Below are 11,676 nucleotides of genomic sequence, written 5' to 3'. Positions count from 1 at the left end.
CAAACTGGATCAATTTTTATAAAAGATTTATATTCTGGTGAAAAAAATCCACAAAGGATACAGGCAGAAAATTTCTAAAAGACAAAATATTGAGGGGCTAAGAACATCTTTGAAAAAGTTCAAGTTTGCTGGTAAAGAAATGAAAATGTACCTTCTTTTTTTCTCAGTAATGTGGGGAAAGACGCCCAGCGCAGGCAGGGTTCAGGAGCAAGATTCTTAGGTTGGACTTTTCACAGATGTGAAGTTCTCCGGTGGGTAAGTAGGCTGTGTGTCCAGTCATGCCGTTTGATACACTGTTTTTACTCCTTGGAATTTGTCTTAATGAATTAATTACAGATAGTGACAAAGATTTATCTTCTGGGGTGTTCACTGCAGCATTTTTTATGATGGTTGAAAATGTGGAAAAGGCATAAATGTCCAATGAGCGGGGATTGGTGAAATAAATGGAACCCTAGGCAGCCACTACGGCTTAAAGTTTAGAAAAATTAATGACATGAAGAGGTTCATGCTGTAATAAATTTTAAAGTTTGCTTCTAAAATTGAGTATTTTATTAAAGTAGATATTTCTAGATGCCAGAATACAGGTAATTTTTATTTTAGATTTTTATCTTTATGCACCCATACTTTTCAAAATTTCTACCACGGACGTGTCACCCCTCTTTCTTTCTTTCTTTGCATCTTCCTCTTTTCCTTTTTTGTCTTTTGTACTGGGTTGGGCTGGAACCCAGGCCCTGGGACAAGCCAAGTGGCACTCTGCGAGCCACACTCCCCACTGGGCCACACCCTCTCCCTGGACACACTTGGACCACTGACTCTAGGTGAAGAACAGCAGGGCTGGAAATTCGGCCTCCTGGTGCACGGTGAGACCACAGCGCACAGCAGCCCAGGCCACCCGTGGGCCACAGTCTGGACTTGGCTCAAGTCCTGAGGGACAGACTCAGGAGACTTGGGTGGGTTCATGGTCTCTGACACCTTTTTCTGCCATGCCTCAGACTTCTCCCCTCCTGGGTCTATGGAGTTTTATTTTGCCGATGTCCCAGAGCACCAAGCTGTCGAAGCTCTGGCTTTACCCTGGTAGACATTGCTTTCTCCTACCTGCAGTCTGTCCTGACCCCAGCTTTTTGTCCTGAGGGCAAAGAAACCAGGACATAGTTCAGATCTGCAATGCATCCCCAAGGCCCACGTGTTGGAGCCTTGGTCCTGAGTTGTTGGGGCAGTTGGAAGGTAGTGGAACCCTTAGGAGGTGAGACCTCCTGGAAGGGAGTTGCCACCAGGGCTGTGCCCCAGAAGGGGGACCCACCCTTTTCTCTTTTGCAACCAGCCACGAGGTAAGCATCTTCCTCTGTGAGTTACTCCCACCAAGACACGCCACTCTGCCACAGACCAAAGCAACAGGGCCAATGGATCATGGAATGGAACCTCCACAGCAGTGAGTCAAAATGAACCTTTCCTCTTTTTAAGTTGAGCATCTAAGACATTTTGTTACAGTAGTGGGAAACTGACTTCCACTCCAGGTGGAAGGGGGCTTGCCAGTCCTATCCTGGAAGGGTTGTAGTAACTGGGAGGCCCTCTTGGGTAGGTCACAATGGTCAGTGGAGCAGATACTCCTTTATCTGGGGCTGCAAGGGAAGGGGAGGGTGAAGGTGAGGCACAAGCAGCAGCCTGACCCTTGGCTGGCACCAGAAGTTCCTCTCGACTCTGTTGGATTTCATCCCTAGAAGGTGCCTAGAGAACACCCTGAAGAGACTCAGAGAAGGAGATTTCAGGGACCGGGCCAGTGGGCGTGGTGAGTTTGACAGTAGGGCCCAACTGCCTGAGGACAGACGGAAACCAGCACCCCAGGCCTGTTGAAAGCACACTCCTCAAAGGAACTGCCTTGGGAAGCATCCAGAGGGGACAGCGCTCCAGCATTTGGCCACATTAAGTGAACACCTATGTGGGGCCCATCTGGGCTCTGAAGACCCCACTGTGGAGAGCAGACCCCAGTTTGCCCCCACGGGGCTGTGCGTAAGGTTAATGGTATCAATGCCAGGGCTGTGTGACACGACACAGATAAGGGACAGCATCAGAAAGGACACCTGCAGATGCTGGCGGCCCCTCCCTGGCTCAGGGACAGGATCAGGCAGAGGCTGGCGCCCAGGCAGCGCCCCTGGCCATCACTGGGACGCAGACACTGCTTAATTGGGTCTCTCCGTTTCCAGTGGTGTCCATTTGAAGCCAGCCATCGGCTCTGTTCCTAAGAAAGTTCCAGGAGAGGGCCCTTGATTGCCCTCTGGAAGGCTAATTAGTCCCAGGGACGGCGCGTCTGCGGGGCCTGCAGGACAGGGGAGCCATCGGTTGGCTCGAATGGCAGAGACGACTTGGGGCCGCCTTCTGATGGCTTTGTGAAGGTTGCTCTGTGTTTGACTGACAAATGCCATATGTCCCTAGTGCTGAGGGCACAGCCTGTCGAGCTCTCTCTTCCCGCTTCTAATTGGGCTCCTCTTTGCTTTGCTCTCATACCCTGGGTTTCATCCGCCTGTTCTTCAAAGGGAGCAATCGCCAGCGTCCTGAGGCCTCGCCCTGCACAGGCCCCTGTCCTGGTCACTCCTGGCTCTAAGGACTGTAGCAGAGTTCTTAGCGAGTGCCACTGCAGGGGGCCACCGAGAGGCCTGCTGGGCCTCTCAGCCGCTCACCACTCACCCCCTCCCCGGCGGCAGCCCTCCTGCCAGGGACGCTCCGAGCCCAGGGAGGAAAGGCCTTTCAGCTGCTGTAATTAGGCCCCTACGTCCAAGGGCTCATGGGACCCGAGGGGATGCTAGCCTTGGTCTTAGATGGCCACATGGTGCCAAGGGACCAGGGCAGGCCATCTGCGCCCGTGCCATCCCCAGGGGCAGCAGCTCCCCGTCTCACTGAGCCATGGGCCATCTCCCGGAAGCCTGGACTGGAAGGGCCGCTCATGCCTGACCCACGTTCCTGGCACGGAGATTGTTGCCCTTCCTTCCTGTGCCCCTGGCGGAGGCCAGGACGCAGCCCAGCCAGGCCCCGGCGCCCCTCTCAACGCACAGCCGGTCCTGATGGGTGTCCGCCTCCTCCTTCCTCTCTGGCCCCAGCGGGCCTTCTCTTCTCCAGGCAATTCCGGAAACTTCTAATTGCTTTTCTCAGTCTTCTCTCCGAGAGGCACATTCAAGATGCGTGGACCTTGTTTCCTCCCAGAGCTGCTGGCTGGAGGGCTCCACCGCGGACCAAGTGGCTCTGAAGGGTAATTGGAGGCGCAGGAGAAATTAGAAGACGGTAAAGCTGTCACCAAGAGCAAGTGACAAGCCCCATGACCATGCTCTCTAATGACTGCCTAAATGTTGCCCTTCATATTGTCAAAAATAACACCCTCACACGCCTCCAGCACCGTCTGTCCCCAGCTTCCTTCAGGACGATGACCCACTCACTGTCAGAGTCACCCTGGTCTTGCGTTCTCCCCTGGCTAAGGCCCCTCTCACTGAGCACCCTACTGGGGTCCTGAGTCCATCTAGAAGCCCCCAGGTGCTGCTCAGCCATCTCCACGGAGCCCCCTTCCACTCCTGGGGAAAACTCCCCCCTAAGAGCATGGCAGGCGCAGCCCTGAAGCCAAAGATGACACTCTACGCGCAGCCTCAGGAAGCCCCCACAGTGCCAGTGCCACGCCACCACAGAGGGTTTTGTCGCTGTGCAGCTTCTACCTTGACTCTCGCTTTCTACCTCAGGGTGCCTGGGACCTTCAGTGAAATAAAATTAAAATACAGAGATACAGAGGATGCAGAGTTTCTCCACTCCTTTGTGGGAGACCGAAATACTTTAATCTAGTTTTCAGCCGAATCCATCTCAAATTCAAAACATCAGAGAGGAAAACAATTGGACATACAAAAACATCTCTGGAACCCAAGATAAGGGGCTTCTGTGAGAAATCACAGCACATATTTTGCTATCAAGTGGATTCGAACTAAGAAACAGAAATAAAACTTTATTCTCAAAGAAACTTGAGAACCATCTGAGATTTTAAAGTGTTGTGTTTTGAAGTAAAAACTATTATCTTTTTTTTTTTTTTTTTTTTTTAGCTCAAAAGAACCAGTGAACAGCATGTTGGATAGTACAGACACCTAATTACTCAAGAAATTCTGTGAGCTCTCGGAAGAAAACAAGGTGAAAATTATGAATAACAAGGAAGATAAGAGAAAGGACAAAACACAGAGTCCCTGCTCAGGAGACTGGGCCTAGAGGAGTTCCCGAAGGAAAAAATGGAACAGAGAAGTGACCAAGGAAATAAGAGAAGAAAAATGAACAGAGATAGAAATTGCATAAGTCACAGTCCTATAGCAAGGGGCAAGAGCCAAGCCACTGGATAACTGGAAAAGTTCCTGGGTGGGAGGAAAAGGAGCCACACTTAGAAATACCAACCACGGCACGGCGGAAGGAAGGGCCTGAAAAACTCGAAACGTTGGACATCTGTACAAAGTCAGACCCTGAAAAGGAATGTTCTAATGAAGGATGAGGTAGAGCGAGGAAAGAGGGAAGTGGAAGGGGGGCTTGGGAGGTAGCCCCGGGCGGCTGCTGGGATGGGCTCTCCCGGGAGCTGGCTCTCTGAAGTGGGCAGGAGTCCAGGGAGGCCGCCCCGGTGCCAACGTGGGCAATGGACAGGAACAGCTGGACAGAGGACCGGGCAAACCCCAGACCGCTGGGCCCAGCCGAGGCCCCTGGTGGGTGCTGTTCCTGGGCGGGTGCATAAGGGTCTTAGGGGAGAAGTGCTAAAGGGGACCCAGGCCACACACAGCATCCAGCCTAGGCCTGTTTGTGAACTGTCCACCGGCCATGCACACCCCTACCCCACAGGGTACCCACAACATGGAGGTGAGGGGCACCATAACCTCGGTACTTACTGTGTAGTTTAGATATGAGGTCTCCCCAGATCTTGCATGTGAGACAGTGCGGGACAGTCTAGAGGTGACCTGATGGGGCTACGCTAGCCCTAGCCTAATCGGCGCATGAATCCACTGACGGCTGGGTCACTGGGGGTTTTTCTTGGGTTTGTATTCCGTCTCTGGTGAGTGGAGCTCTCTGCTTTCTGGTTGCCATGTCCTGACCTCCTGCCCTTCTGCCATGATGCCCCACCTCACCGTGGGCCAGAGCCCAGGGGTCGGCCATCTACGCACAGACCTCTGAAACTGTGCATCAAAATAGCCCTTTCCTGTTCTGTGCTCTTCTTCTCTTCTTGTCAGGTCTTTTGGTCACAGTGACAAAAAAGCTGACTTCAACACTTACCTTGGGATGTTCTGGTCGCTTGGAAAAGCTGGTCTTGAGACAACAGTGACCTGGAGAAGAGACTTCAAGAGAAATACAGGGCCAGCACAAGAAGGGGATGTGTAAGGTCACTTGACTCACCTGGGTTCCAGCCTTAGTTGGGAGCCCATGCAAATGGGGGCTGGCCACCTGCCATACATCTTGCATTCTAGACGGCTCTCCAGGCCACTGTGGGGTGGTTCCAAATCCTCCAATGTTCAGGTTGATGGACGTGGCAAAGCCTGCTCCTTCTCCTAGCAGTACACCCTGCAAGTTGGGGGCTGACCCCACTCCTCTGATATTAACCAGGGGCCTGGGAGACTTCCATGGGGTCCTCAGCCTCCCCCTCAAGCCCCCGGTCAGTTCCTCAGCCTTCAGGATCTGTGACCGCTGACGTCACACCCCAGTACAGAAGCTGCAGCCGGAGAACAGCTTCCAAGGTTAAGAGAAAACCCCACAGCGAGAGCTGAATGTCCTTCTTCGTTCAACAGCTTCTGAAGAGCAAAGTAGAATTTCTTTTTCATGCACGAGAAGGAGCGAGATTGCTGGTCACACGGGACCCCCGGAACTGCTAATCAGCTGTGTGCATTGGGAGGGCCCAGGCCAGACACTGGGCCTCACACGTCTTTTCTGAGGAACAGCTTGAGGGAGGGCCCATAGAGCAGTGCTGAAGGTGGTGAAGGACAGTCCCCTCCCTACCACTGGAACTGCCCAGAGGTCCTCAATGCTTCTGGAGACGTGGTCGCTGCCAGCGGTCCCGAGCCCCGGGCCTGCTGAGGAATGTTGCTCCCGCCAGCCTCCTGGTACCTTCCCCCTCCCCGTGTCCTCTCCCTAGTCTCCTGTTCTCTCTGGCCTCTCCCTTCATGCCCTTGTTCTGAGCTGGACCCCAGTCTTCAGGTCATCACTCAGCATGCTGTGCCTTGAGGTGACCCGTGCTAATCACCCCGCAGAGACCACACCCAGCTCTCCCGTTGGTGGACTCAGGAGCTGGCTCCCAGCCCTCAGCAGGCCACACGGGCCAGTCCCCCGACGGTGCGGAGCACCAACCTCACAGCTCCTGTACCACCTCATCCTTGGGGGCTGAAGACCACAGGAGTGTGGGGGCTTACGGACCTGGAGGTGGAGTTCCACTCGGGTCTCAGCCAGGCTGTTCCCCCGGGGGCTCTGGGAAGACACTTCCCCACCTTTCCTGGCCCTAGAGTGCCATTCCTTGGTGCTGGCCCACCCCCTCCACTCCCACCAGCAGTGCCCTTTTCTGTCCCTCCCGAATCTCACCTGCTTCCAGCCTCTAGGGCCCCGGATCACCATGGTCCCACCTGGACCGTTGGTGACACTCTTGTTACCCTGCAACCCCCTGGTTAGCTTCCCTTGCCATGAGCCAGGCCTCTGCCGAGGTTCTGCACACCTAGGGAGGCCCTGATTCTGAGACAGATCTGTCCCTGAGCCTTGCTGTCTGGTCCCCAGCTGCGCCTTCCTCAGATCTGCCCTGACTGGCAGCGCTCTTCTGTGTGACTCTCCTTTATTGATGGGACCACTAACCTCTGGAGCCCATGCCCAGCACGCTGAGTCTGTGGCCCTTTCCAAGACTGCAGTCCTTCCTCGGCCCTCCACATCCCCTGCTTGAGTCCTGCCAAACCTGATGGCCTTCAGGCCCACGCCACCGCTCAAGTCCGGCTTCAATCTGGGTGGAGGATTTTGTCCAGCATGAAAATCTTTCGCCAGCTCCCCAGTGCAGCTGCTCAGGAGGGACAGCTGTGGCCTGTGTCTGCCCGCTTTCCAGCACCCCCACCCCACCTTCTGACAGCCTCAAGCCTAGAGTTGAACTCTTTGGGTTTCTTTTATTTTTATTTCTTGGTACTGGGGATTGAGCCCAGGGGCACTCCACCACTGAGCCACACCTGGTCCTTTTTACCGTATCTTGAGACAAGGCCTCATGAAGTTGCCCAGGCTGGTCTGGAACTTGCCTTCCTCCTGCCGCAGCCGCCCTGGTTGCTGGTGGATGTCTGCTAGAACCAGGATGCCCAGGGCTCTCACATAACTGTCCCCACGACCAGTGGCCGTCTCCTTTCCTCTGGCCTGGCAACTCCACAAGCTGTGTCCCACAGGAAGCCCTCCCAGGTCACCCCTCCAAGCCCACGGGCTCCTGTCCTGCGTCCTCCCCCAGCACCCCGTGGGTATCTCTGCAATGCCACCACACAGGACGGCTCTTATTATGTGTGTGGCCCCATTAGGCATGTGCTAGGGCTCAACATTTTTTTTTGGAATGAAAGTGTCTATTAAACACCTGTCATGTGCTAGACTCGGGCTCAGACTTTGTCCACTGTGATGCCGAGGCACCAGCACCATAGGTGTGACAGTGAGCAAGCTCCGAATCGGGGCCCCTTGTCTGGGTCCTGGGGGAACCTGCTTCCTGGAAGACATAGCTGGGTCCCGCTCCCTCTGGAGTCAGGGCCTCCCGTTCGGCCCAGGTAGGCAGGTTGGAGCTCCTGCCCTGGGGGCTGCAAGGGGGTGTCTGGGTGAGTGGATGTGGGAAGCCGCTCTGCTGTCCTGAGGTGGGCATGCAGGTCTCTGCGCCGAGGACGGGAGCCCTGCGAAATTCCCAAGCTGGTCTGCATCCATAGCCCAGCTTCAGATACACTTTCAAGAAGATAGAAAACAACAGACTTCCCACCTCTAGCTCCACAGAGGATGCCAGGCAAGAGGCCTGGAGCAGAGGTGCTCTCCAAAAATGCAAGCTCGTAATTCCCCCCACGAGCATCAGACTGCACAATTTACAGGCACTGACAAATTTCACCATTTAACAGCAGCCATTAAAGACAGATTCTGGGTGGGTGGGAAGAGATGCCAGTTTATATCAAGGCTTGATTGCTCAGCACTCGGAGTCCCCAAGCTAATACATCAAATTTAATTTTTGAAAACAAGAGCCCCACCAAGATAAACTTTCACTAATTAACAAAACCTGATTTTTTTTTTTCCAAGATGCATTCCAATCTCCCGTCACTACCGTAGCAGCCACGGAATGTTCAACGTGGGGAAAGGGAATGGCACGGGAAAAAGCTGGCTGCAGAGCCTTTGCAACGGCTCCCCGGGAACGGAAACTCATCTCGATAAATCACAGTGGCTCTTTGCCATCAGGAGCCTTCTCCTTTCAGATCTTATGGCCAAGAGAAGTACCGGCCATATGTTCACACCATTTGGTGAAAAACACACGGAACCAACAACACAAGCATGGCACTTATGGGTGATTTTTTAAAAAATCGTGCCAAGTGGATTCATCCTAAACATGTGAGATATACCACGTCACTCCCTTGCCATTAGGTCTATTAGGGTTTGTTTATTTTTATTTTCATGGTTCCATGGGCACAAATAACCTCTTGCATGGGACCAGCATTTTTAGAAGTCATGAACCAAATATAAGCAACGGCATCCTATGTCCTTGTCACTTGTCATTCCTCAGGTGTCCTCTTCTAAATCACAGTGAGTGAATAAAAAGCAAGAAAGGAAGATACTATAAAATCAGAACCCTAAGGGTTGTCCACTAGGATGTCAGCGGTCGTTCATCAGGCAGAATGCTCCAGTAGCCCTGGCCAGCAGAGCTTCCAGGACGAGAGTGACTTGGTGCCTGTCGGTGGCATGCCGTTCCTAGTGATGGGCCCCCCAGGATGACTAGACTCAGCCGTGAACACAGCTAGGGCTTGGTTGTTGCTGAACTCTTAATTTCTCAGAGTATCACGGGCCCCAAGTACTTTGTTGTGAAGAAATTTAAATTCCAGTGAAGGTTTTGTGGTGTATTTGAAGTTTCTTGTGGGGAAATAATTTGTCTGGCATGCCTTGGGAATCAGGGTCTTGGTAGACTGCCTGTGTCCACTAGGGACTCAAGCCCACACTGTTCACCCTTTGTACACACTGCGTGGCTTAGAATGAGAAGGGAGACTGAGGAAGGCTGTAGGCCTGAGGGGTGCGCCGTGAGCTGCTTGCCCTGGGGCTGGAACCCAGGGCCTCACACAGGCTTGGCAAGTGCTCTGCACTGAGCTGCACCCTCAGCTCCAATAATCTTTCTCAACACAAAACACATGGGTGAAGGGCTTGAAGATTATAAAGGCAATAATGAGAGGAGACCCTTGGAAGGCCAGAACATTGTCTGGATTCTAATTTTGGTTTGATTTACATTGACATTTTAATAGAGGTGCAGATATATAGTGAGCATGTGACATTACAACTAAGCTCTTCCTCTGATTTGTGGTCACTATATACCATTGGAAGCCCCTGGTCTCCTCTGGGGTTTGTGACAGGCTGTGGGCACATACATATTCTGGTCAGTTCGGGGCCAGCTCAGCACATGACTTGGTATGCAGGCCTCTGCAACTCTTTTTGAATGGTGGACAGGACAGGGTTCTGTACCAAGGCTTCTGTGGTGAACAACTAGAAGCTATGCTACTCCTTGAAGTGCAAAAAAAAGTGATCACCACTTACCAGGAGGCATTGGTGTGGATGCTATGGTTGTTGCTTTTGGAAGTATGCGTTTGGTGAAGGATATCTTTAAGGAGCTGTATCTATCTTATAGTTCCTCGATTCTTTGGGAAAACGTGGTTTGTAGAATATTCAGATCCCAGGCCAGCTAAGAGCCAACCTTGGGTGGAAGAGCAAAGCTCAGTCTCCACTCCTTCCTTGACCTTATGCTTGCGCTCAAACAGAGAGGCCTGGACTCAACTCTGCAGTTCTGGAACTATGGTGCCTCTCAGCTCAGTGTGAAGATGGGCACCTTGTTTCTAGGCAAGCTCTCTGCTGTGTGTATCAGAGGAAAAGGAGTATGACGTCAAACATCGTGACCAGTCACTGTCGTATTTGACCTTTCCTGGGGGGGGGGGCAGCACAAACTTACTGCATGATTGAATTTCAGACTAGCTTCCCCCAGGTATATCAAAAAGGGGGGGGGGGGTCTGCCCCGTCCCTGGATGTCTGACATCCCAAACTGACATTCAATAAAAAAGCATCAGAATCACCCTTGGCACTGAACACAGGTGAGCAACAGGCTAGGCATGGCATTCCCCAGAACACCCCAAATGACAAAGCTCACGATATTCTCTCAGGCCTTACTTTTAAAACATGCAAAACACGTTAGAGCAGCAGACAAAGGAACCATGTGTGTGTAAGTACATTAGGACTAACGCACGCTCAGTAATTGTAAGGCTTTTACCTGTACTGTCTCATTTAATCTTGTCAATCCTGTGAGGTGGGGGTTAGACCATTGCAGGCGAGGAAACAGGTTCAAGAATTTAAATACCTTGCTCAAGGTCACAGTGACACTCTTCTTCAGTGAGGACATCTTTCACTTTGAGAAATGAATGCAAGGAACGTGGACATTTAGGGGGAAAGTCTGACATGCTCTCTGGCTAGCCAGTGTTGTCCAAAGCTCTGCAGCATGGTTATAAGAATTATATATATTTTAAAAAAAATGTTCCAGGCTACTTAAGTCAGGAGATGTTTGGGGTTAGCGAGCCTCCTGCCCGCAGGCCACTTTCCTCTCCAGTGTGGTACGATGGGTTATGGAGTGCCCTCAGGACAGGACACAGGGTTGTTTTGAGATCTCTTTTGTTTCCTAGAATGACTGGAGAAAGCTGGGGTAAGCCTTCAAGTGCCTGAAGTCAGATTGGAGAAAAAGTCGCATTTGTTCATACATGTGATGATCTCCCCCACTCCCGACTCACTCTCCAAGTTCCCATTTTTAAACCCGGTAGGGAGTTACATGGGAAGTTGGAGCCTGGCATTGCAGAGGGCTGTGCACTTGATGCAGAGGCTCCAGAGCTTTGTATGGGGGACTGCTGTTTCTCCCTCCACTGTCAAACTCCTAGGCCCCTTAGGGGAGACTGAGCAGGGAACTTTCAGAGCTGGCAGGGGCCTCAGAGTCATCTGCAGGGCACACAGGGAGGTCTCCAGGCCACCCTGTGTGTCCAACAGCAAAACCCGTTATCAATGCCAAAGTGCAGCGGATATTGTTTTGGAAGCAAACTGCATTGAGCAGACTTGTACATTTCTATGACTGTCTGATGTGAAAGATGGAAATGCAGTTAAACCAAGGCCATTATCCACTGGTGACTCCTGAGAGCCTGGACAGAGAAGGGCACCTGGTATGTGCTCAGTACCTCTGCTGAATTAATGAATGACGTGTGGCCTTAGCAGATGTACACTACCAGAAATATTTACTAGTTTTGAGAAACTTGCCTAAGCATTAAGTTAAAGTTTACTTCCAAGTTCTCCTGGGTGCGCCAGGGGCACAGGGTGATGGCCCCAGGCACTGGGCTCCCAGAAAGAGACCTCAGCCCACCCAAAAGCAATGGGTTGTCTGGCCTCCATTGTGGCTCATTTGTAATGCTTTCTTCATTCCTC

Source organism: Marmota monax, unplaced genomic scaffold (assembly GCF_021218885.2).
Source record: "Marmota monax isolate L192 unplaced genomic scaffold, Marmota_monax_Labrador192_F-V1.1 WCK01_AAM20220418_F8-fsc00164, whole genome shotgun sequence".
Classification (NCBI taxonomy): domain Eukaryota; kingdom Metazoa; phylum Chordata; class Mammalia; order Rodentia; family Sciuridae; genus Marmota; species Marmota monax.
The sequence above is the reverse complement of the archived record's forward strand: the minus strand, read 5'-3'. Positions refer to the sequence as shown.